The sequence below is a fragment of the Protopterus annectens genome, chromosome 5.part0 (assembly GCF_019279795.1).
Source record: "Protopterus annectens isolate FY-2018-M chromosome 5.part0, PAN1.0, whole genome shotgun sequence".
In the NCBI taxonomy this organism is placed as follows: Eukaryota; Metazoa; Chordata; order Ceratodontiformes; family Protopteridae; genus Protopterus; species Protopterus annectens.
The window spans coordinates 750,871,507-750,898,617 of record NC_056735.1 but is presented as its reverse complement, the minus strand read 5'-3'; the positions used below and the strand labels follow the sequence as shown (position 1 = coordinate 750,898,617).

At 42.6% G+C, this 27,111-nt stretch overlaps 1 pseudogene; it reads left to right on the top strand.

Moving 5' to 3' along the window:
* The window catches only part of LOC122802187, a 165,127-nt pseudogene extending 143,150 nt beyond the window's left edge, over positions 1–21,977 (top strand).
* The last annotated feature ends 5,134 nt before the right edge of the window (positions 21,978–27,111 follow it).

The window sequence follows — 27,111 nt, the reverse complement described above, 5'->3', positions numbered from 1 at the left end:
TAGCATTACCTTCAGATTTTGCATGCTTGTACCTGTTACGGTGGTGGTTTTGTTCTTTGAACTTTGCCTAAAAAAGGCACTATAGGGGTGACAAGAACCTTAGCCAGTAACCTAAATCCCAGAGGCAACAGGTGCAGACCATCTCTGGCAAAGCATCGTGGTCTGTCAATCATGTCGTCCCAGGCAGACAGATACTGGATCCCCTTTGAATGACACCAGAAGCTTAGCCAATTGTTGAAGTTAATCATTTTGTCCTTATATTGTGGTATCATTCTGGGCGAAGGCAAGATGCTACTCAGGGCTAGGGTCATACCTGCCTGGGCCACATGATCTGAGAGCTCTTCCATGTCTCTTTTCATGTAGTCCAGGGAGGTACGTCTCAAGTCATTCACTCCAACATGGACAATGACAGAGTCATATTTGTACTTGTTGTGGAGTGACTTAAGTGCATGCGTTATGTGGCGGATCCTGGCACCCGACAGGCAGCTGACTGTAATTTTCTCCTTGTTCAACCTGGTGAGAGGGACATCAGTGTGCCGGACTATAGAGTCACCTATGACTAAAGTGTTAGGTACATTGTCTTGCCTTAGGGGCTGTTGCTGGGTGGCACACAGGTGTTTTGAACTATGTGACACTTTGGTTGTGATTGGTGTTTGTTTGCGTTTCAGCTTCAGAGGTCCTTGTTGCTTGGGCAGGTTTCAGTTAAGGGCCTCTGCATATGTGGATTTAGTGTTGCTATATGTGGGTGTTGGTGGTGTGGGTTTAGAAGGGCTGTGTGTTGCTTGAGGTGTAGTGTGGGTGTTAACCGTCTCCTCTTGACGGTCTAGCGCAATCTTGGGTGGAGAGAGCTGTGCTTCCATTTTGGCTATGTAAGTGCATCTCTCACAGGTTGTAGTGTTGGGTGGTAGGAGGAGAGGGTTGTCTGTGTACATGAGACAATTGCTGCATTGCCCCAGTATGCCCAGATTCACCAGGTGGACAGGAGAAATCACCGGAAGCTGACCCTTGGACATGCCCGGTTTGATGCTTTTTTTTTTTTTTTTTTTTGTATAAAGTACAGGAGCTGTTTTCCCTTACCTTACTTAGCAAGGTACTTTGCAGTTATAGGCTGTTTAATGCCTACTATTAATTTCTCCTTATTAACAAGGAGAGTTGAGTGCTTGTATCAGTTTAAGGCTTCCTAGTGCTTTCCAGCAGGTATTAGAGAAAGTGTTAGTCAAAGGGATGCTTAAAAGTAAGATGAAAAAAAAAATGCACACTGCAGTGTGCACTACAGAAGGTAGACGTGAAAGTAGGTAACTTAAGTTTTACCTGTTTAAAAAGTTAAGGTTTAGTGGACAGTTACTATTTTTAAAACAGCAAGATGGGTTGAAAGGGGTGGTCACTTTTGTATTCTGGTACTATGGAATACAGTAGGATGGCCAATAAATTTAAATAGTTGAAGGGGAGGGGTTTTTGATTTAGTGATTACTCACACAAGCCACTGAAAGTAGAGAGGAAATGAGATATATGGTCAGATTAACATAAGAGGCAGGCAACTAGAAAGACAGTGGTATTTAACAAGACAACTATGAGTGGGTGGGAGGGCGGTAAAAACAATTCTGCCTGACTCAGAAGAGAGAGAGAGCTGTGGTCTCTTTTGAAGTTTTAATATGCTGTTAAAGCAGAATGCAGGCAAAACACAAGGTAAAGAAAGCAAGCTACAGTATTTAAAATATACAAAATACAAAAAATAAAAGCAAACTAACCTTTCCTTCACAGCAAAGTGTAGCAGAGTCTGGATGAGCCTTTCTGGTAAAGCTCAGAAATGTTTTATTTTACCCCTTAAATAGAAGGTTTAGTTCCTAGCTCCACCCCTCAGTTAACAAATGATTAACTTTAAGTGACCTCTTCTATCTTATGAATGAGTCCTTAATTGATCAGTTCTAATTTCTGCCTGACTCAGAAGAGAGAGAGAGCTGTGGTCTCTTTTGAAGTTTTAATATGCTGTTAAAGCAGAATGCAGGCAAAACACAAGGTAAAGAAAACAAACTACAGTATTTAAAATATACAAAATACAAAAAATAAAAGCAAACTAACCTTTCCTTCACAGCAAAGTGTAGCAGAGTCTGGATGAGCCTTTCTGATAAAGTTGGAGTGGAGAAGGAGTAAGGAGGGTTATACGGAAGTTAGAGATGGGGGTGTAAGAGCAGGAAGAAAAAGGTGAGGTGTGAGGCAGACAGTGAGAGCTTACTTTACAAATGAATGCTCACCATTTATGATATTCCAATGTGCTAATTGTACTGACAAATTATCAAGATTTCTTCCATAAATATTCTTTCAGATAGTAATTTATGTTGAAATGGAATATAAAAATAGGTGAGATGTCCAAGTGAGGAAATAGTCTACATGGACTAAAATTCTTCTTATTTAAAACTGAAAGCAAAGGAAACAAGATGAAATAAGAGGAAACTGAAAATAAGATTAGCATACAACTGTAACTTAAAATTAATAAAATAGTATATTAGATATCAAATACTGACATGCACAATTTACAAGTGGAGTACAGGATTATATTTCAGATATTTAGATATAGATATAATGGTACACTAAACACTGCAGGGAGTCCACCTTAATTTTGTTTGAATCTGTAGACTAGGAGTTTGAGTACTCCTAACAAAGAGGGACTTTCATAACATTAAATCATTTCTTAAATGTTGATCTATGAATGGTTACAGGCCATATTAATAGTACATTTTTGAGAAGTAAAAGAATAACAATTTTAAATATTTAGAGTGATGGGAGCAACAGTGAAGGATTAAATTGTCACAATGTTATTACTGAAAAGTGAGAGATAAAAACATGAACACAGTTTCATTAGGGAATATAAATGACAGTGTGGTAATGAAAGATTATTAACATTTCTGAATGTTAAGGTACATACAGTTATGCTTCAAGAAACTCGTATTAGAAAATCATATTAAAAAATCACATTAACTATATAAGACAGAATATGAGGTTATTAGCAGATGCAGCTTTCAAGGCAGCCACAGTGGTGCAGCAGTCAGCGTTGCCGCCTCACAGCAAGAGGTTCTCCAGTTCGATTCTCGGCTGGGGTGCCTTCTGTGCAGAGTCTGCATGTCCTCCCTGTGGGTTTCCTCTGGGTACTCCAGTTTCCTCCCACATCCCAAAGACATGCAGTAGGTGGATTGGACACTCTAAATTGGCCCTAGGTGTGAGTGTGTGCATGTGTGTGTCTTCTGTGGAAGGTTGGGCGCCGGGCTGGCACCTCAACACTGTAAAACTCCACTGCCAATCATGAGCGGATGGATGATCCTCTGTGGTGACCCCTAACCGGGAAAAGCCAAAAGAAGAAGCAGCAGCAGCAGATGCAGCTTTCAGAAAGAAAAGTGGAACTTCAACAGTATGGAAAAAATCATGACAAAAACGTTATGAGTACTTACAGATGCTAAGGGGATGTTGTCACTGGTATATTTGAAATATCAAAAGAAAACAAGTTCACAACAACAAACATACAGATTTTCAGGGATAGGAGCCAAGGCATTCACAGAATACTCTGAAATGTTATTAAGTAATGTAAAAGGCAGCTTAATATTAAGTGCAGATTTCAACTGTGTATTAGATTTAAAAAGATACACGTGCAGAAAAGGAGTTTACAATTTCTGCCCCAGCTAGAGTTCTTAAGAAATGGCTAAGCAATCTAAATCTCAGAGATATAATGTTTTTTTAGAAGGATTCTCATTTCTTTACCCATTACTCATATACATTTGAAAATCAAGAACAGATAAAGACTACATATTTCAACTGGTTTATGAAATAAAATGGATAAAGCAGTAATTATATCTTGCTAACAATCAGATCATGTTTTATGCTTATTCTTATTGAAAGTAAGATTTCTTTCTATAATTTCCAGAATTCCAGCTTATTTAACCAATCTAATTTTAAAGCATGGTTAAAGAAATTAGAGAATATATGGACTTTAAACCTCAAAATGTTGAAAGATATACTGTGGGTCTCTCTGAAGGTTTATTTATAATGGAAAATTAAAGCCTGTTGTACCAAGATAATTTTACACACACAATGAGATGATATTAAATCGTTTGAAAAAAATGGAAGCTTAGAAAATAACATAAAAATATTAAAGTAAAATTTCTGGATATTCTTTTGTCAATTCTTTAACATAAAATTGCATTAGCACTACAAAAAAAAAAAAAAAAACTGCATTCACATGCCATGACTCTACATGTTTACATAGATTTCTTAATTTTGACCTGTTAGCTAATCTAACCAACCTAAAAGTATGATAAATACTGAACTGGGGGAAAAACTTCAGATAAAGTACACATGTTACAGATCTTCATAATATTTATGGAACTGAATAGGAACGCACTATATGAACAAGATTTAAACTAATTGTTCATAAATAACATTGTAAAAGTTAAATTTGGAAAAAATCAAGAGTTTTAATGAGAGATATCACATTAAGTGAAACTAAAGGCCAATAAAATAAAAGCCCTGGGCTTAAATGGAATTATTATAGTCAGCTGCCTGTGGGTGCCAGGATCCACCACATAGCATGCACTCAAGTCACTTGATGAAAGTAAAATATGACTCTGTCATTGTCCATGTTGCAGTGACTTAGACGTACTCCCTGGACTACATGAAAGAGACATGGAAGAGCTCTCGGATCATGTGGCCCAGGCAGGTATGACCCTAGCCCTGAGTAGCATCCTGCCTTCGCCCAGAATGATACCACAATATAAGGACAAAATGATTGACTTCAACAATTGGCTAAGCTTCTGGTGTCATTCAAAGGGGATCCAGTATCTATCTGCCTGGGACGACATGATTGACAGACCACGATGCTTTGCCAGAGATGGTCTGCACCTGTCGCCTCTGGGATTCAGGTTACTGGCTAAGGTTCTTGCCACCCTATAGTGCCTTTTTAGGTAAAGTTCAAAGAACAAAACCACCACCGTAACAGGTACAAGCATGCAAAATCTGAAGGTAATGCTACTCAATGCTAGAAGTCTAAACCTCAAAATGCACTCTCTCGAGGCACTCCTAAAAATGGAGAACATCCATATCTGTGCAGTAACTGAGACCTGGTTCAAGGCTCAGAGCACCCTGCAATACCAGGCTACAACTCTTGCTACACTTTTCGGCCACAAAAGGACAGAAAACAAAAAGGTGGAGGAAGGTGTCAATATTCACCAAGGATATTCACACCACCAGGCTAGTTGCCCAACACAATGCATCTGAAATTCTCCAGGTGCAACTAACACTAGGTAAGACTGCAATCCAATTTGTAGCTTGCTACAGATCCCCCACCATACCCCAAGATTCTCACTACACCTTTCTAAACATACTGGAAAATATTAAGATAGAACCAAGCACCCTAATACTGGGTGATTTTAACTACCCTGCCATTAACTGGGAAAGCTACTCCTGTACCAACACCTTTGCCCAACGGTTCTTGGAATTCATAAATTCCAACGCCCTGGATCAACTAATCCATAGTCCCACTAGGGGCTCCAGTATCCTAGACCTGGTCATTACCAACATGGGAAATCGATGCTCCACACCTATGGTCACCCCCTCGTTAGTCACGTCTGACCATAAGCTAATTACGCTTAACATCCACATCCCACCCCCACCCCCCAGTAAGGAAACCTCCATACAAAACTTCTCCAAAGCCAACTTCATGCTACTCAAGTCAGAAGTGACAAACTTCATGACACACATGCAGATGGGAGCTAAAAGTTCAACTGCTGAATCCTACACTAAGGCACTGTACGAGCACATCCACTCATGCATAAATCGTGCCATCCCAAATAGAACCAAGATGCTCTCATCCAAAAAAGCCAATCTGGTGGTCCCTGCCATAAACAAACTTTACAACAAAAGGAAGAAACTGTTGCAGAAAAGAGGAAAATCCCAGGATGCAAAAAACTTCCTCACCAGCCTCGGTAAGAAACTGAGATCCCTCATAAAATCCTCCAAAGCTAATTACGAAAATAAAATTGCCAAAGATTCCAAAGACAACAACAAGGCATTCTATAACTATGTCAAGAATCTAAATGGCAATGCTCAGATCTGCTCTGAGCTAAAAGAGAATGGCATTAAATATACTGATCCCAAGGATATTGCCAATATATTGGCAGATCGATTCAGTGCCAACTTCACCCCTAAATGGCCCATCTCAATACCGGAAGATTGCCAAATTCCGGTAATAACGGCCACACAGGTAAAACATGTACTCTCCAAAGCTAAGAATACAGCATCCATGGGACCAGATGACATCCCAGGCTGTGTACTACATGAACTACAATATGAACTGGCACCTCACCTAAGTGTCATGTTTAATCATAGCCTCACCTCAGGTTTCGTGCCCACTGAGTGGCGCACAGCTACAGTTATCCCACTCCACAAGGGGGAATCCACCTTGGATCCAGTAAACTACCGTCCCATCAGTCTGACAAGACTTATCTGCAAGGCCATGGAGCGTATTATCATGGAACTTATAAACAAAGACATTGGCAACCTTCAAACACTGGACCCCACCCAGTTTGGGTTTGTGAAGGGCTGATCATGTCTCCTAAACTTGATTGACTTCTTTGAATCAGTCTCCAGAGCCATGGACAAGGGTAAAGTGGTCCACACAGCCTATCTAGACCTTGCCAAGGCCTTTGACACCATCCCCACTCTGGAATCATAGATAAACTTACTAAGCTGGGCATTAATCCCTACGTCACCCAATGGGTTGCTAACTGGCTTACTGATAGAACCCACACTGTAAAAGTAGCCGACTCCAAATCCAGCTCCAGACAAGTGACAAGTGGAGCACCTCAGGGTTCAGTCCTGGGACCGCTCTTGTTTGGCATCTACTTCTCTGAAGTACAGGCCAACACTAAGGGACTCTGGATAACAAAGTTTGCAGATGACTGCAAACTGGGAGCCATTATTGAATCCCCAAATGATGTAGATACTCTACAAAAGGGCCTTACAGAAACAGATGCTTGGTGCCAGAGCCATGGGCTCAAGCTCAATGCCAAGAAATGTATAGTTATCCTCTTTGGGAAAAAACATGTATCCATGAATTACCATATAGGTGGCAGTACACTAAACACTGAAAGTTTGATAAGAGACTTGGGGACACAGGTGGACAGTGGTCTCACCTTCGATAACCACATCACCACAACAGTCAGGAAATCCTTCTATGTGGCACACCTCATCACTAAGGGCTTTTCATCCAGAAAAAAGGAGGTCATTGTCCCACTGTACTCATCCCTCATTAGACCCATTATAGAATACAATGCCCCATTTGGTATGTACCTCTCAAGACATCTGCAACAACTGGAAAGGCCACAGAAATACCTCACTAAAAGAATCACAGGCCTAAAGCAGATGCCCTACACTGACCGCCTTAAAAAACTCCAGCTATACTCTGTCGCATATCGTCTACTCAGAGACTATCTTTGCTTAACATACAAGGCCATGTCAAACCCAGAGCTGTTGGACATGCTACACTTAAAGAAATCCCAATCCCTCAGAGCCACATGCTCTAGGGATCTAAACCTTGTCATCACAGTAAACAAAACATGCTGGAGGGATAGGTTCCTGACCCAGAGACTCCCCAGACTCTGGAATAGATTGCCCATACATGTCAAGCAGAGTGCCTCTTTGGTCCTCTTCAAAAGGAACCTTGACGATTGGATGGGAGAAAGGAAATTCACCCCGGGGATCACATCAGTCGCCCTGCTAGACAGGGGTCCAGGGAAGTAAATAGTGTGGGAAGAAATAGCCAGGGAATTGTTATAGCTAGGCTTGTATAGGCCCTAGGGCTGATAGCCTAGTACCAACCTATGAACCTACTTCACTTACCTGCCTATCACTTTTAGCAAAATACTAGTGTGACCTTATAAAATGTACCTGTCTCTGCTGATCTACATGCTCATTCATGTTTGTACCTTCCCAGTTCCACAGGCTAACATTAACCTGTTATCTTATGTCCTCCTTATTCCTGCTATGTACCATCTTTTACAGTGCTTTCTGTGTTGTGTTTTCTTTTTTCTGTATTTAGTGTTTTTCTATATGGAGCTTTTCTCCCCAGGCCTTTACTGAAAAATGGCACCTGCCAAGTCAGATGTACCCTGGTCAACAAAGGTCAAAGTAAATAAATAAAAAACAAATCCAAACATCCTGTATGATGTTCTTCATGTTTCAATGTTTCAGTCCTCACATTTGGGTTATCCCTGCCAGGGTAGCCCTCGGCCGGCCTGAATACCAGAGACTTAGTATTTCTGCGTCAGTTTCTGTCACTTAAGGACTGACGTTAGGTCATCAATAGTATAAACTAAGGCAGACGACGCCATTACATCAGTCTTTCTTGCTATGGAGCCCAAAGCAGAAGCAGTTTGCATGAGTGCTGGTCGGCCGCTGTCTTTTTGCTTACCAAATTGAAGTTGACGTTTTCTAAATCTAAGTACCCCGTTGGGGATCCTTTTTTCTTGTACTAACTGATGTCAGAAAAAGTTAATAATTGTCTTGCCTGTGGAAAGCAAATACCACGCTGATACTTCTATTCTTACTGCATCACTTGTTTAGATCCAGACCACGACCTCCCCCACTGTCACTTCTGTGCTTTGTTCAGTGCCAGAACTGTCCATCGTTGGGCCCTTATTGTATATTTTCGCTTACAGTCCTCTAATTCCGATATGGCTTTGGTAGGCCAACAGACAGCAGATCTTCCAAAAAAAATGTAAAGATAAAGACAGAGACAGACCACACAGGTCCAAACCTACTGACAATGCTTCTGTTAATCTAGTCACCAGCTCTCTGGTACTCAGGTGTTTTCGCAGGCCCTGATGTCCACTTCTGTGGATTCATAGGCCACTACCAAGACCCTATCGGAGTCTGGTATGCCGCAAAACTCTTCTTCGACTAAGGATCCTGTGGTCATCTATACCTCAGATGGGTCCGGATCCGCTGAGCAGGTACCGGATTCCAAGGAAGTCCTTCGCATTACTGATTCTCGACACAAACCATCTTCTTTCGTGACTACCGTTCTTTCAAAAATGAGTTTCTTAGGCCCAGTGTACGAACCACACCCAAGAAACCGAAACCCACTCTCAGACACCTGCTACCTTGCCTCATTCTCAAATGCTTAAAATGGCAGAGGACCGTATCATACTGATCGGGGTAGCCAAGCTACCCTTCTTAAAGGAAAAGAGATCTGTCCCCAGTAGTTTTGTCTGAACAAGAGTCAGATGAATCTGATGCATCTGAATATGAAGACATGCAACCCCTCTCCAGTTATGAGGATTCTGATGCAGAGGATTCCATTCGTTCAGCCTCTCCCCAGAGGACCATACCTTAAGGGAGCATTTCCAATGTGAGAGTCAAGACTACCCTCAGTCTAAAAAGAGACTCTGGGAATTCCTAGCTCTTCCACAGCACAGACCCTTGGCTACCCCCAGTCCTGGATATTGTGGAGGATGTTTTCCTCAAATCCAGCTTGACTCCTGATGCCCTCCCTCCTGCCATCAGAAAACTAGATAGGTACAAGAGAGTCCCTGACTCACACAAATATATTTTTAAAAATCCTACTGCTGACCCTGAGGTCATTTCTCAAGGGCCTAAAGGGATTAAAGCAACCTCTGCTAAGAATCCCACCCCCTCAGACAGGGATTTACAAGCAATGGACAGATGGAGTACAAAAGTACACACCTCAGCTACTCTTGCTATCAGGCCATTAAATTGTCAGTTCCATATGCTGAAATTTCAGCAACATACCTTGAAACTCCTTAAACAAAAAATGTCCTGCTTGGACAGAATCTAAAGAATTACAAAAGTTAATGCATTCTTCAAGTCAGGTAACTAAACACACCTTGCACTGTGGTTTTGATGCCCTAGAAGCTTCTTGCAGGGCAGTGGTCACTGGATCTGTCATTGGAAGGCATTCATGGCTTAAGGAACAGCCCCTGCCAGGCCATGTCAAATCTAAATTGGTGGACGCCCACTTGCACAAACATAACTTATTTGACAAATCCAGAAACACTTCAGGTATGACAGGAACTCCAAGGCAAGGCTTAAAAGAAAAAAACTCAAAAGATACTTAGAAGTTTTCTGAAGAAGTCTCAGTCTCAGAATGAGAGTTTTTTGCTAAAACTTTTTTGTTTTTTTTGTGAGTTTTCTATATTATTACATTTACTGAATCTTGGAGTTCTCATCTCTCTAATATGATAACTTATTTGGCACTAAAGCAGAAGAAGTCTTAGAAAAGATGGAAGAAAAAGAAAAATCTACGCAAACAGTTAAGGATTTCTTGCAGGTTCAGCCCCCTAGGTTCAGCAGGCATTGTCCCTCCAAACACTGGTCCTTTCCTGCTCCCAGTAAACCAGCCCAGCTTAGGCCCTGTGGAAACAGATCCCCTTCCAGACAGTAGCCACAGGGAGTGCAGAGATCTAAGCAGTGGACTTACCTCCACTTTGAAACCAGGGAGTTCTAAGCCACCCCCTTATGTTAAGAACTCACAATGGCTCACCTCCTCCAGCCCCTCCCTCTGCCCACCATCACTTACTCCTAGGAGGAAAACTCTCCTTTCACTCAAACACCTGGGCCATTACCAAGGACCACTGGGTTCTGAACATTGTGTCTCAGGGATACAAATTTTCCTTCCACACCCTTCCAACCCCAAAAGGGTTGCCAGATCTACCAACAAGTCAGTGGGCAGAGGCTCAAAAGCAAATCCTTTCCCTGCTCTCTGAGGGCAGTAGAACATGTTCCTTCAGAACAGATAGGCCAAGATTTCTACTCCAGACCTTTTCTGGTGCCCAGAAAAGAGGGCACCTGGTCCTCCGTCCTGATCTATCCTCATCTATCCATCCTAAACACCTTCCTGGTGATCCCAAAATTCAAAATGCTCACTCTCCAGCAGCTGCTACCCATGCTCTCCAAGGACACTTGGCTAGCCACCCTAGATCTAAAAGAGGGCTACCTCCACATTCCTATCAGGGGAATCATGCAGGAAATATCTCAGCTTCAGGGCAGGATCTCAACACTTTCAGTTCTCTGTGCTTCCCTTTGGCTTATCTACTGCTCCCAGAGTTTTCATAAAATCTCTGGCTCCAGCCATTGCCTTTTGCAGACAAAGAAATATTCAGATTCACCCATAGTTGGACGACTGCCTCATTCAGGCAGTCAGGAAAAGGTGCTCAAGCACCTGGCCTTTGTAAAGACCCTACTAGCCTCCCTAGGGTACACAGTCAATGGAAAAAAATCCAAACAGGTGCCCACCTAAAGGATAATCTTCCTGGGAGCAAGTCTGGACACAGCATCCCAGATGGCATACCTTACACCAGAGAAACAAAGTTTCCTGACAGGCTAGACATGCCTACTTCTCTCAACTAGCCACCAGGCCCCAGCTATCTGCAAGGAAGATCCTGCAAGCTCTGGGATTCATGTCACCTTGCATTCTACTCATTCCATTTGCCAGACTGCATATGAGGAAACTTCAGTGGTACCACACACTCAAGATCTGATTCTACCTATAATTCCTTGCCTCAGAAAAGATTTTCTGTGGTGGGCAAGAGCATGCTCCCACAACAAGGGACTGCCTTTCTCCCCACCCCCTGACACCCAGACCCTCACCACAGATGCATCAGACTATACTTGGAGTGCACACCTGGACAGCACTTGCATACAGGGCCAATGGAGCCTGCAGCAAATCCCTCTGCACATCAATCAAAAAGAGATGATGGCTGTGCAGCATGCCTTGATAGCTTTCAAGCCCATTCTTTCTCCAGGGTCTCTCCTGATGAAAACAGACAGTACCACTATGATGTTCATAGCTTAGTACTTTGCTATCAGCCCTAGGGCCTATACAAGCCTAGCCATAACAATTCCCATAACAATTCCCTGGCTATGTTTTCCCACACTATTTACTTCCTGGACCCCAGTCTAGCAGAGCAACTGACATGATCCCTGGGGTGAATTTCCTTTTTCCCATCCAGCTGTCAAGGTTCCTTTTGAAGAGGGTCAAAGAGGCGCTCTGCTTGACATGTATGGGCATTCTATTCCAGAGTCTGAGGAGTCTCTGGGTCAGGAACCTATCCCTCCAGCATGTTTTGTTTATTGTGATGACAAGGTTTAGATCCCTGGAGCATGTGGCTCTGAGGGATTGGGATTTCTTTAAGTGTAGCATGTCCAACAGCTCTGAGTTTGACATGGCCTTGTATGTTGAGCAGAGATCGCCTCTGAGTAGACTATATGTGACAGAGTATAGCTGGTGTTTTTTAATCGGTCAGCATAGGGCATCTGCTTTAGGCCTGTGATTCTTTTAGTGATGTATTTCTGCGGCCTTTCCAGTTGCAGGTGTCTTGAGAGGTACATACCAAATGGGGCATCGTATTTTATAATGGGTCTAATGAGGGATGAGTACAGTGGGACAATGACCTCCTTTTTCTGGATGAAAAGCCCTTAGTGATGAGGTGTGCCACATAGAAGGATTTCCAGACTGTTGCGATGTGGTTATCAAAGGTGAGACCACTGTCTACCTGTGGTCCCTAAGTCTCTAATCACACTTTCAGTGTTTAGTGTACTGCCACCTATGTGGTAATTCACAGGTATATAAAGGGGATAACTATATATTTCTTGGCATTGAGCTTGAGCCCATGGCTCTGGCACCAAGCATCTGTTTCTGTAAGGCCCTTTTGTAGAGTATCCACATCATTTGGAGATTCAATAATGGCTCCCATTTTGCAGTCATCTGTGAACTTTGTTAGCCAGAGTCCCTTAGTTGTGGCTTGTACTTCAGAGAAATAGATGCCAAACGAGGGGTCCCAGGACTGGACCCTGAGGTACTCCACTTGTCTGGAGCTGGATTTGGAGTCAGCTACTTGTACAGTGTGGGTTCTGTCAGTAAGCCAGTTGGCAACCCATCAAGTGACGTAGGGATTAATGCCCAGCTTAGTAAGTTTATCTATGACCCCACATTGGGGGGTGGTGTCAAAGGCTTTGGCGAGGTCCACATAGGCTGTGTGGACCACCTTACCCTCGTCCACGGCTCTGGAGACTGATTCAAAGAGGTCAGTCAGGTTCAGGAGACAAGATCAGCCCTTCACGAACCCAAACTAGGTGGGGTCTAATGTTTGAAGGTTGCCAATGCCTTTGTTTGTAATTTCCATGATAATACATTCCACGGCCTTGCAGATCAGGCTCGTCAGACTGATTGGGCAGTAGTTCCCAGGATCCAAGGTGGATCCCACCTTGTGGAGTGGGATAACTGTAGCTGTGCACCACTCAGTGGGCATGAAGCCTGAGGTGAGGCTATGATTAAACATGACACTTAGGTGAGGTACCAGTTCATTTTGTAGTTCATGTAGTACACAGCCCGGGATGTCATCTGGTCCCATGGATGCTGTATTCTTAGCTTTGGAGAGTGCGTTTATTTACCTGTGTGGCCGTTATTACTGGAATTTGGCAATCTTCCAGTATTGAGATGGGCCATTTAGGGGGTGAGAGGGGGGTGAAGTTGGTTCTGAATTGATCTACCAGGATATTGGCAATATCCTAGGAATCAGTATATTCAATGACATTCTGTTATATCTCAGAGCAGATCTGAGCATTGCCATTTAGATTCTTGACATAGTTATAGAATGCCTTGTGGTTGTCTGTGGAACATCAACAAGCAGGGAGGGACTCACTCCTACCCTCTATACAGGCTCACCATGACCCTTTGGCACACAGCCTCTGTCATGTAACTACACCTGTTAGCACAATTCTACCAGGCTCTCTCAACTCTCTGGCAGACCAATTAAGCAGAAATCTTCTGGACCCACACAAGTGGCAGCTCAACAGAAGTACATTCATCCTGATAATTCAGAAATGGGGAACCCCAAAGGTCAACCTCTTTGCCTCCCACACCAAACATCAGCTCAGCAAATTCTGCACCAGGGACCATCACTGCATGGCTTGGAAAGTGGATGCTCTGTCCTTCCCCTCGGTCATTCTATTGGTCTGTGCCTTTCCTCCACTACCTGTCATCCCCAGGGTACTGCTCAAAATAAGGGAAGATCAACCAAGGACCATTCTTATAGCTCCAGACTGGCCCCGGCAGCACTGGTACCACTTGCTGCACAGCCTGGCCCACTGCCTCCATGGCATCTTCCTCAGATTCCAAACCTCCTGACCCAGAGGAAAGGGGAATTCATGCATCCCCAATTGCAGCAGCTTGGCTTATTCCCTAACCCTGAACCAATCTGCCAACCTCAGTAAACAGGTTTGGGATGTTATCCATGAGGCCAGATGCTCTAGCACCAGAAAGTCTTATGCTGATAAAGGGAAAAGGTTCTGCAGCTGGATCCAGGCTAAGGGAGCCAATATGGCACACCCCTGCCTCCCTCCCTCTCATCCTGGATTATTTAGCTGACCTACTACACAGTGGTCTCTCTTTCTCCTCTATAAAAATTCATGCCTCTGCTATTTCTGATCATTTTCCCACTGAACAACCCCTTTTCTCACACCCTTTGATCAAACAGTTCCTAAGAGGGGCTAGCAACTTGAGGCCACCCAGATGTGCACCAACACCAGCTTGGGACCTTAACTTTGTATTGGAAAAGCTCACCCTGCCCCCTTTTGAACCAGCTTCTTCTACAGAGCTAAAATTTCTCTCCTGGAAGACGGCATTTCTTCTGGCCATCACTTCAGGCAGAAGAGTCTCTGAGATGCAAGCACTGATGGCTGTGGAACCCTTCATCATCTTCCATGCAGACAGGGTATCCTAACACATCCTTCATGCCCAAGGTGGTGTCAAGTGTGGCTCTCAACCAATCCATTCATTTCTCCACCTTTTTTCCTATTCCCCACAACAAGAGGGAAAGGGCTCTTCATTCTCTAGATGTGCACAGACAGCTCAGATTATATCTAGACAGGACTAAATCCTTCAGAAAGTCTGATCAGTTGCTGGTTAGCTTTGCTACAGGGGAAGAAAATTTACCTTCAACTAAAAGCAAATACACCACAAAGGATTTTGAGTATAGTGAAGGAAGGAAAAGGTATTGAATGGGGGATGGCGGGTGGGTAACCTGGACTGCAACAGTGAATACACTCGAACATTTATATTTATGGTAAGTGTACACAACTGTAATATGTTCTTTGTGTTTCACTGATGCAGTCATTACATTTGGGTAGAATCCCAAAGTTATGGATGGGAGGATGGAACTAAACAGCATTAGGAGCAGCTATAAGGCCCTGCAGGACTGCAGTGGCAAAGCCTGCCCTGGATTTAGAGAAGAGAGGTAAATGATAATGCTTTGTGAATGCATGAACAGAGCTCCAAGTAGCAGCTTCAAGAATGTCTTTGGTTGGGACCCCTCTGAGAAAAGCTGCTGAAGTAGAGGCAGGACTGGTGGAATGGGATCTGATCCCCTTGGGGACAAATTTACCATGGTGCAAATAGCAGAAATTAATGCAGTGGCTTATCCATTTAGAAATAGTCTGCTTTGATATTGCCTTCCCCTCTGATCATGCAGCAAATGCTACCAGTAGTTGCTCAGACTTTCTTAGAGATTTTTGTCCTGTTTAAGTAGAATCTTATTTGTCTGTGTATATCCAATGAATGCAGAATCCGCTACCCCTTGTTCTGCGGATTTAGAAAAAATGTTGGCAGGTGAATGGTCTGGTTAATAGCCACACTGGATACCACCTTAGGCATAAAAGAAGGATTGGTTCTGAGTGCCACTAGAGCCTGTAGTTCTGAAACCCTTCTTGCTGAAGTGACTGCCAAAAGAAAAGCTGTCTTCCAATATAGAAATTTTATATCCACAGTAGCTGCTGGTTTAAAAGGAGGCAGGGTGAGGTTTTCCAGCCCAAAATTGAGGTCCCATGCAGGAGTTGGAGTTCTCCTGGGACACCTTAAGTTTTTGGCCCCTCTGTGATGCTGTTTAAGCAGTGGATGAGAAAAGAGGGGAGGCTCTGTGTTGTAATGAGCTGAGATGGCAGAGGCATGGATTTTTATTGAAGAAAAAGATAGGCCCTTGTCAAGCATCTCAGTTAAGTATTGTAAAATCTGAGGAATATTTGGCTTTGCTGTGTCTATTCTTTGTGCTTGGTTCCAAGCACAGAATTCCATTTATAAGCATAAGATTTTCTAGTACTCGGCCTTCTGGCTTCCAAAATTACATCCATCACAGGTTTACTGAGAGATGTGGTTTGAATAATTAGTTGATTAGCCATGCAGCAAGATTCAGAGTTTGGAGCTGAGTATGCAGAATGTGAAAGTTCTGCTAAGACAGTAGATGAGATGTTTGAGGGAAGTACCATGGAGGAAGGTGTGACACATTCCTTAGAAGTGGGTACCAGTGCTGGCGAGGCCAGTCCAGAACAATTAAGATCATTTTTGTTTTTTCCTGTCTGACTTTCAGTAAGACCTTGGAGAGTAGAGGCAGAGGGGGAAAGGCATAGACTGATAGGTTTTTCCAGCTGTAGGATAGAGCATCCACTTTCCATGCTTTTTTGTGATAGAGTTCTTGTGCAGAATTTGTCCAACTGATAGTTTTGGGGAGAGGCAAATAGATGTCTGGGCTCCCCCATTTCTGTGTTAACATGCTGAAGATTTGTGGATACAGTTTCCATTTGTGTGAGTCCATAAGATTTCTGCTTAGGTTGTCTGCCAGAGTATTTTGCTTTCCTGACAGGAATTGTGCTTGAAGATTTATTTGGTAAGTCAAGGCTGTGTTCCACAAGGCCATGGCTAGTCTGCAAAGGGGGGGAGGTAGGAATGTGTACCCCCCCCCTGCTTGTTTATGTACCACATAACTGTGGTGTTGTCCATCCTTATCAGTAGTTGTCCTGGATGAAGTAAGTCCTTGAAGGCTGTCAGAGCATTCTGAACAGCTAGCATTTCTTTCTGGTTGATATGCAGATGCATTTGGTTTGGGCTCCATTTGCCCTGAATGCATCTCCCTGCCAGGTGGGCCCCCCAAGCATAGTCTGATGTATCTGTAGTTAGGATTTGCGTGGCAGGGCGTAGAGTGAATGACAGTCCCTTGTTTTGGTGACATGTCTCTGCCCACCAAAGAAACTCCTGTTGCGGGTAGTGAATGAGAGGAATAATTGTTTCCAGGCTGTGACAATGTTGACTCTATAAACTTTTTAGGTACCATTGAAGTTTCCTCATATGCAGTCTCGCATATGGAATTAGTAGAATGCAGGATGCCATGAATCCCAAAGCCTGCAGAATTTGTCTTGCAGATAATTGGGTTTTTGTTGCCATTTATTTGAAGTACGTTGTCAATTGCCTTTGTTCATCTGGCATGAGGTAAGTAATCTGGGCAGTTGTATTCAAGCTTGCACCCAATAATGTAATTATTTGAGAGGGTACTAGTTGTGATTTCATTTTGTTTATGGTGTACCCTAGGCATGCTAGAAGCCTTTTTACAAATGCCAGATGTTGAAGAAGAGTGTCCTTGTCCTCTGCTTGAATGAGACAATCGTCCAGATAAGGATAAATTTGGATGTTTCTTTGTCTGCAGAATGCAATTACTGGTGCCAGGCACTTTGTAAAGACCCTGGGCACAGTAGATAAGCCAAAGGGCAGTGCAGAGAATTGGTAATGCAAAAAACCTGCTTTGAAGCGGAGGTATCTTCTGCATAATTCCCTTATTGGGATATGCAGGTATGCCTCTTAAGTCCAGAGTTACTAACCAAGCAATCTTGCCTAGCATAGGCAGTAACTGTTGTAAAGTCAGCATTTTGAATTTTGGAATGTCCAGGTACATGGCAGATCCGGCCATCCGTTTGGAATTGGCAAAGTACAGAAATGAAATCTGTACCCCTGAGATACAATGTTTAATATACCCACTTGTCCTGGATAATTAACTGCCAATTTTGTGCATGAAGTGCTAGTTTTCCCCCCAAGGAGGCTACCAAAAGATAAGTGCTTGGAGATGGTAGAGGAAAGTCTTTGAGACTCCTTACTCTATGGTTGTGCTTTGTTTCCCCATTGCTTTGACCTGTAAGAACCCTGTGATTGATATCTGGAGCTTTTTGAGTGCCTGGGTTTGCCCTGAGTGGCTTTGTTGGACACAGGAAAGGACCAATTTTTAGTAGACCAGTGCCCTATTGAACCTGGTTGGCTGCACTTGCAAGAAATCTTTTACAGTTTGCATAGATTTAGCTTTGTCTTCCATTTTCTTTAAAACCACTTCTCCCTTATTACTGAACACAGTATCATGCTGCAAAGGGGCATCCAACAAGTTAGCTTTGACATGATCAGGCAGATTTTGCTCCTTTTGCCAGGCATGCCTTCTATTCACAGATCTAGTAACAGCGGCCCTACAAGACGCCTCCAAGGATCACAACCACATTACAAACTATGCTTTCCAACCTGTTCTGCTGAATGCAATAAATCCTGTAACTCTTATTTTCCACACAATCAGAAATCAACATCATTTTCTGTTTCAGTAAGCCCTTAACATGCTGTTGATATTTAAGCATATGAAACTGGCAGTTTAAAGCCCTGATTGCCAAGGTTGCAGATGTATAAACCTTCTTACCCCATCTATCCAGTGCCCTGGAATCTCTATCAGAAGGGGAAGGATTTTTGGCTGTAGAAGCCTTAACACCCTTGGGACCCTGAGAAATAGTCTCAGGATCAGCAGCAGGATTTTTGAAAATAAATTTTTGGGAGTCAGGAACCCTGTAATATCTGTCTTGCTTACTAGGAGCCGGAGGCAGGGAATCAGAAGCCATGCTTGATTCCGAGAACACATCATCAACAATGTCTAATACAGGAGATATTGCCAAAGGCCTATACTGAGGAAGAAGGAGAAAATCCCTAAGCCTCTTTTTTGACCTGACTCTCCCAGTGAAAATGTTCCCTTAAAGTATGCAAAGTCTCTCCAATAGAGTACTCCTCAGGAGGAGATGCAGATGGGATGGATTCCTCTGCATCAGAATCCTCATAGGGTGGAAAAGAAAATTCCTAATCAGAAGAGGAATCAGAAGAAATGGAAACCTGATCTGAAGATTCATAATCAGTGCCTTGCCTAGGCCTCTTAGCAGGGGGAGTTGGGAACCCCTGATCAAGGTAATTAAATCCTCAGCCATTTTGATCATCTGTTTTTTAGGCATAGGGACCTGAGCACGTGGCTCATGCATTGTTTTTTTAGACATAGAAGTTGTTTTTGACCTTGTTTTTGTTATTGGCATTGGTTTAATATAAAAATGTTGAGGCCTGAAAACACCCTCAGAAGCCGGTGCCTGCTCAGTGGCTCTAGACCCAAGGGAGAGACATCAACGGGTTCAATACTTTGTATGCCAGACTCCAAATGGGTCTTTGTAGAGGCCTGTGACTCAAAAGTAGTGGGTATCAGGGGCTGCGAAAGCACCTCACTGAGTACCGGCGACCCGGCTACTGGCTTAGGAGAAGCTTTGTCGTCAGTTTTGGACCTCGACGGTCTGTCTCTGTCTTTTTCCTTGCATTTTTTGTGAACTCCGGTAGTTGGATTGCTAACAGAGGACATTTCAGGGTAGTTAAATCTTGAACCAAAATATTTAGAAGCAAAAATATACCGACGCTTAATAATGCATTGGTTAAATTTAGCACAAAACCGACAGCAAGGCACGTTGTGATCAGGGCTTAGGCAAGGAATACAGTACAAATGAAAATCCTTATTGAGGTATTTGCTTTCCACAAGTAATGCAATTATTAACTTTTACTGACATCGGTAAAGAGCAAGAAAAAGTTTCCCCAACGGGGTACTTAGCTTTAGTTTGAAGACTCGGTTCTGAAACTTGAATATGAAAATTTCAGGAGTCAGCCGACTGGCACTTGCGAACTGCTTCTGCTTCGGGCATCGTGCGGCAAGAAAGACTGATTAAAATGGTGTTGGCTGCATGTTTTAATACCTGACAACCTGATGTCATGAAAGAGGAGACAGCAACCGACACAGGACCCAAGACTTTGTTATTCAGGCTGACTGAGGGCAACCTGCCAGCAGATTACCACAATGTAATGACTGCAACAGTGAATACACACCAACATCTACATTTAAGGTAAGTGTACACAACTGTACTTTTCTGCTACAAACAGCATGGAAAGCCTCCCTCCCTCCAAGGGGGTCAGGACATGCTCCACCTGAGCAGCCTCCACCTCTGCAGCTTTCCACAGAGGAGTCCCCACCAGGGATGTCCTGGAGGCTGCCATCTGGACATCTGTTAACACTTTTGCCAAGCATTACCACCTGCCTCTCTTCTCCAGATCCAGGGCAAGGTTTACCTCTGAAATCTTGCAGGGCATCCTAGCCATCCCCTAGTTTCCTTGACTGCCTACACCCATTTCCTCAACTTTAAGAATCAACCCAAATGTAATGACTGCAACAGTGGAACACGAAGAACATAGTACAGTTATGTACACTTTGTAGATGTTTGAGTGTATTCACTGTTGCAGTCCTGGTTTCTTTCCCTCTATCCCACCTTCTTCTCTTTCCTTACAAGAGACGTATTGGTATTTATTTTCCACTGGTGGGGTTCTTGCACCAGAAACTGGCTCCTACTTGGGGGCTCCTGACAGGTTCAGGCAAGAAAAAATAATGTAATGGTGGCTGCCTTACTTTATACTACTGATGACCTGACATCCATCCTCAAGCAACAGCAACTGATGCAGAAATACTAAGCCTCTGGTGTCAGGGCTGGCCGAGGGCTACCCTGGCAAGGATAAACCCAAATGTTATGACTGCAACAGACACTCGAACATCTACATTTATGGTAAGTGTACACAACTGTACTTTATGGCAAGCAGTCCATCCGGGGTATATTTTAGCGAAACATATTATTGTGGGCTTTTAAATACATCAGTCTGTTGTAATAGAAACTTTTCTGCTTCTTAACCTAGAAACTTTTCTGCTTCTTAACCTCACTTTCCATTGTGTTACTAACAATACATTTACTCATAGTTTAATTTCCAGTTGCTAATGTACTGAAGTAAGTATATGCTGAGCAATCCAGTAACATTCCTGGTTGTCATTTGAAGCTTGTCCAAGAAACGGTACCATTGGCTGCAAATGTCTTGCCACTAAAAAGTACAAGTCTGCACTAATCTTTCGTCTGAATTTACAGCAAAACAATACACTTTCCGGATGCCAAATTTAAAGATAAACTAGATTTTGATGAAGATGTTAATCTGTCCTTAAGTCCAGCAGAATACAGTAGTGATGCAGATGAAGATGCTGACAGTCTAAATTATTTCATAGTTCAAGATGAGACTGAAGAAAATGAAGAATCCTCTGTTCAAGAGCCAAAAGAACCCAAGTCGCTTGTTGATCATCACATTCCACTTTTCTCCCTAAAAAGTTGTTTCGATAATTTCCATAATGTTGTTAAGGCATTAATGATTAACGCTACTGACAACCGTTTCCTCAAATCACTTCATGATGGAACTAGAAAGAAGAGATATGCTCAAGATTTACGACTGTCACTCCATTTTTTTTGATGAGAGGTTTATAGAACCACGCCTGACAAATTTAAAACAAATAAACTGCTGGACAGAGTGATACCAGGAGAGAGTGGAGGGTTATCCAAGTGTAAAAGTTGTTATGCGGGAGTTCGAAGTTTGAACTGCCAAGCCTGTGGTATGCTTCGCCCCTGCAAATTCTGTCATTTTATCTAGGCGGCTGTACAACAAGAAAACACTAGAAGATGATGATTTCATGTCTCACGAAAAACAAAGTCTAATTGTTTGCAGTATGTGTGCTGAAAGAACACAGGTTTACCATCATCTCAAACATTTTAAATATCACTTGTACAGTAAGTGCTGTTCCATAACACAACTTGAAAAAGATAAAGAAGAAACAGTGAAAGACACTGTGGAGAGGATTATTGTGCATTTTGCAGAAAATGGCTGGATTCAACAGCTTGACTGTCCTGCTTCACCCTGTTGCAACTACTCCTTTGTTGAAAGCCCAGACCTAAAGTAATTCTAATATTCCCCATTAAGGGAATAGGACCAAGCTTCTCCATTACAGGAATAGGACCAAGTCCCCCCCTGAAGAATATCCATCAAAGGACTTAAACGTATGTGTAACTGTTGCTAATCCTACATACTAGATTCTGCCAGAAGGCCTGGCTAGGTGGTTTAGTATGCTCACCTGCCAGGACAGCCAGCAGCCTAATCCTTCCCATCTCTGTTCCCCACATACTTGGCCCCTCTTCTAGCCCTCCGGTCTACATAGGACTCCCCCCTTTCCTCCCACTCTAGGGATCTGTCCTTGTGGAGCCACAGGTGTACTATAGCATTTGTCCACTAGGTGGCACCCCCTCCTCACAATTCCTGACTTATTCTTTATTTTCACTATCTATTACTTACTTTATTTATTTTGATATCTGCTTAAATCTATAATAAAGTTTTCTCTACTCCCCTCTCTCAACTCTAGGCTCACCCCATCCCACCTAATCCCTGTCCCCTGGACTCGCCTTCAGCTACTAGTACTCCACAGATTGGTTCTTGTTCATCCTTAGCCTTCCCTCGGGTCTACCCACTCCGTTCGCCCTGCAGGCTCACTCCGCTCCCCTACCCTGCCCCCAATTACCACCCGCCCCCAGCACTTCAACATTTATACCCTTTAGCCACACCCATCACCCCGCCCCAACCTAGTCACCTCCTCCCTTCCACACCCACTTCTTACTCCTCCCCACATTTCACCAATACTCTACTGGACCTCCCCTCTCAGTCTCCTGCTAAAACATACAACTCTCTTACCCTAGTAAACTAGCCAACCACAACATACCTCCTCTCAGTAACCTATCCCACTATGCTCTCAAAAGCCCTATCCTTCTCTACTCATGTACTACTGCTCCTCACCATATCCTATACGTACTACCTCACCCAGCCAACTAACTACAACCACACTCCATCCTTTCATACCACAAATCATCTTAGCCCACTTGTCTTATATTCACACTTCCCAATTTCTCCATGCCTATACCCCATAAACATCATCTTCTCTTCTCTTATAAACTTATTATTCCCCACAAATATCCTAACCCTACAGCAACTAACTCATCCCTCATAAATCTAGTAAAGCTCAACCCTGTCTCTAGGCAGACTAGGTACCTCTCCAACCTAATGCTATATCTGACTTCTATTCTGTTATCAGGAGACATACACCCCAACCCAGGCCCATCCTCATCCCCTTCAACAGAAAAATCCATACTACTCACCTCCTTAAATGTCCAAAGTATAGCTAACAAAATCCCTAATCTGCATGTCTGGCTTACATATAACAAACCAGATATTTTGTCCATCTCTGAAATGTGGTTAAAACCCCATATAAAAGATTCCGAAATAATTCCACCCAACTACTCTATAATCAGAAAAGACAGAACTAACGAAAAAGGAGGTGGAGTAGCCCTTCTATACTTATCCTCCTTAACAGTTTCCCCTTATAACAAACCAATTCCCCAATTCAATAATGCAGAACTACTCCTGGCATTACTTCAAGTAAATAAACATAAACACATATGCATAGCCTCCCTCTACATCCCCCCAGGCAACAATATTTCTACACTAGAGGATATCCTGTCCTGGCTTTCCAATAACTTTAACAACAAAACTATACTTATGGGTGACATGAATATCAATTGGTCCACAATACAGTCTCCCACAAACCCACTTAACATTAATCTTTACAACTTTTCTCAGCTGATCAACGTCATAACTTGGCCCTCAAAAAACCTCGCCAGTGATAGTACCCTAGACTGGATATTAGTCTCCCACCCTCATTACTTCTCAAATGGTGGCACCCTGCCTGATTCCCTTTGTGACCACTTGCCCACATTCACACACTGACTAGCTTCACCCCTACATCTGACTCATAATTTTATTACTACTCGCTGCCAAAAACACTTTAACCCCACTACCTTTTCCAACTCTCTAAAAGCAATCGACTGGTGCATCCTTAAAACTCTACCCCTGGAACAAGCTGTTGCCCACTTCAACTCAACTTTTCTAAACCTCTTAGAGCAACATGCCCCCATAAAAACAAAAATAATAAAAAACAAAACTGCCCCTTGGTTAACAAAAAAACACACTGGCAACTATGCACCTTAGAGATAAAGCATGGTCATCATATCAGAAACTTAGGACTCCCCTAGCCCATAATGAATACAAAACACTCAGAAACAAAGTAAAAAAGCTTATTTCCGATAGACAGAATTACATCTCCATAATCCAAAACAACAACAAAACAAATCCTCAAAAATTTTGGAAATGTATCTCTATCCTCCTTAATCCCAACAAACCAGATAACCCCAGCCCAGACCCTAACACTCCAGATATAGACTTGGCCACTCAATTCAACACCTTCTTCATTGATTCTATCTCCAAACTAACCTCATCTTTCTCATCTTCAAACCCCACCACACCCCCCACTACACTCCCATCCTCCCCTACCAACTTTTCACCCGTTACCACTGTTTCTCCCCCTATCTCTTTTCTATCATCAACATCCTCAAATTCTCCTCCCCTTCCTCCACCATTCTCACTAAAACCTATACCCACGTCCACCATAAAAAAACTACTACAGAAACTAAAACCATGCTCTAATGCCCGTGATAACATTCCTTCTTACTTTCTCAGTATAGCTGCCGAAGCCATTGCCTACCCTATCAGCATTCTAATCAACCATTCCATTCAAGAAAGCTCAGTACCCCAAATCTGGAAAAAGGCTTTTGTTGTACCATTGCATAAAGGCGACAGCAACAACAATATCACTAATTTCTGTCCCATCACTATCCTATCTGCTATCTCTAAACTTTTAGAAAAGTGTATCCATCTACAACTCCTACCATACATCTTAGACAATAACCTACTAACTCCAACACAACATGGTTTCAGACCCAGTCACAGTACTATGCTCACCCTTCTCTCCTTCCTGGAAGCTGTGAACAAAGCCCGAGACTCTGGCCACATTGTCTCTACTCTCCTACTAGACCTCTCTAAGGCCTTCAATACTATCTCCCACAATCTGCTACTAACTAAACTCTCCAAGCTTAACTTGTCACCCTCTTCTCTGAACTGGTTCACTAGCTACTTATCCAATAGATATCAAGCAGTAAGATGGAAAAAAGCTACCTCCCCTTTCATCAACACCCCAACCGGTGTTCCCCAGGGATGTATACTGGGTCCCCTTCTTTTCAATATATTCATAAATGATTTCCACAACTCCATCTCTTTAACAAAAATTATCCAATACGCAGATAATTCAACTATTATCTGTTATGCTACCTCCATCCCCACACTGCTAAAGCTTACTCAAGATGCATTCTCAACCACTGAACAATGGATGAAAACAAATCACTTTATACTCAATGCCTCCAAAACCAAGGTAATAGTATTCACTCCCTCTAAAGCTATCTCTTTCAATCCAAGTAATTTCTCTCTTACTAGTCATAACAATACACCTCTTGAATTGGTATCCGAGGCCAAATTACTTGGGGTCCAAATTGACAGTCAGCTTAAATTCAATTCCCACCTTCAATTAAATATAAAAAAAAAACACCAAAAACTTGGCATGCTGTACCGACAGAATCGTTATCTTACATCCTCCACCAAATTCACCCTATCTACCACATTTCTCATCCCGTCCCTCCTTTATGGAGCCCCACTCCTAACTAACCTACAATCTTCACTCAAAACACAACTCTCCTCTTGCTATAACAAAATTGCCAAGTTTGCTACCTCCCATAAGTCGTCCGCACACCACAGTTCGGCTCTCCACAAACTAAAATGGTTAGAACTACCCAATCACCTCACCTTTGTCCAACTGACTCTTGCACACAAGCTCATCTTCAATCCTTCCCTCTGCCCTTCCGTTTCCTCTACCTTTAAAATGCACTTCTCTGACAGAATACTAAGATCTAACAACCAAAACCTAATTAAATTGTATAAACCAATTTGTCCCCCTGGAAAAAATCTCTTATCCTACAGTCTTGCTCATCTCTGGAACTCCTTACCACCATCCATTCGTACTATCTCAAATCACTTCTCATTCAAACAATCCCTTCACTCACACCTAATTTCCCAGTGGGAATGCTCCTGCTCCCACCCTACATAATCTCCTCCCCTAGTCATACTGGAAATTTCCACTTCTCCTCCCCTACTCATAATGGGAATTCCCATTTACTCTCCTAAACTCATAATTCTTGCTCTTGCTTGCATTAAGCTATTTTTTCTGAACACTCTAAAGGTACCTCTAAAGTGTAACATACCCTAAGATGGAAAAGGTTCTCTCTTTCCATATTGAAAAAATTCTATGTCAGCTAATATATATCTCTCTTGCTTGTATTAAGCTATTCATCCTGAATGCATGAAAGATACCTCCAGTGTAACCCACCCTAAGTTTTTATAGCTTCTCTGTTTCTATATTGTAATTTTATTTTTCAGCTATACAAGATTGTAATATTTTTACACTAGTCTGCTATATTTCTAAGTTTCCTTTATTTTTTACTAGTCCATAGTAATTGTATAATTGTAACCAAATACCTTATTGTAACCTTGCTACTTGTTTTTGGAGCTTTTCTCCCCAGGACTCCATTAAAAATGGGTTCTTTTGGCCCAGTGGACTATCCTGGTAAACCAACTGCAAGTAAATAAATAATCATGTATAATGCAGTAATCATGAATAAACAGTACTTGCACACAAAGTTAGTTAAAAACTATATACAAAGTCTGCATACAAAGCTTGGAATATAGCTCACAGAATTACACCATAATGCTACCTTTAAAACCCATGCATTGCACAACTGTAAATAAGAACATTGTGCTAGAGAAACCTTGTAAAACCAATTTGATGTGATTATGGAATGTACTCATTAACAGGAATAGCAGGCAAATTTTAATTTTGCTTAACTTTTACTACTAGAGATTGAGATAATTTGCATAGGTTCATAGGTGAGCTATTTTAAGTGTAGCCATGCTTCCCAAATGTATCTGACCAGTTCTGATACCCTAAGGTTATTTTGAGGGGCATGGGTGGTCAGTCATTTACAGTCTGCCTCTGTTTACTAGAAGAGGGGTGTGCCAAACCAAGGCTAGATTTCTTATTCCCCATA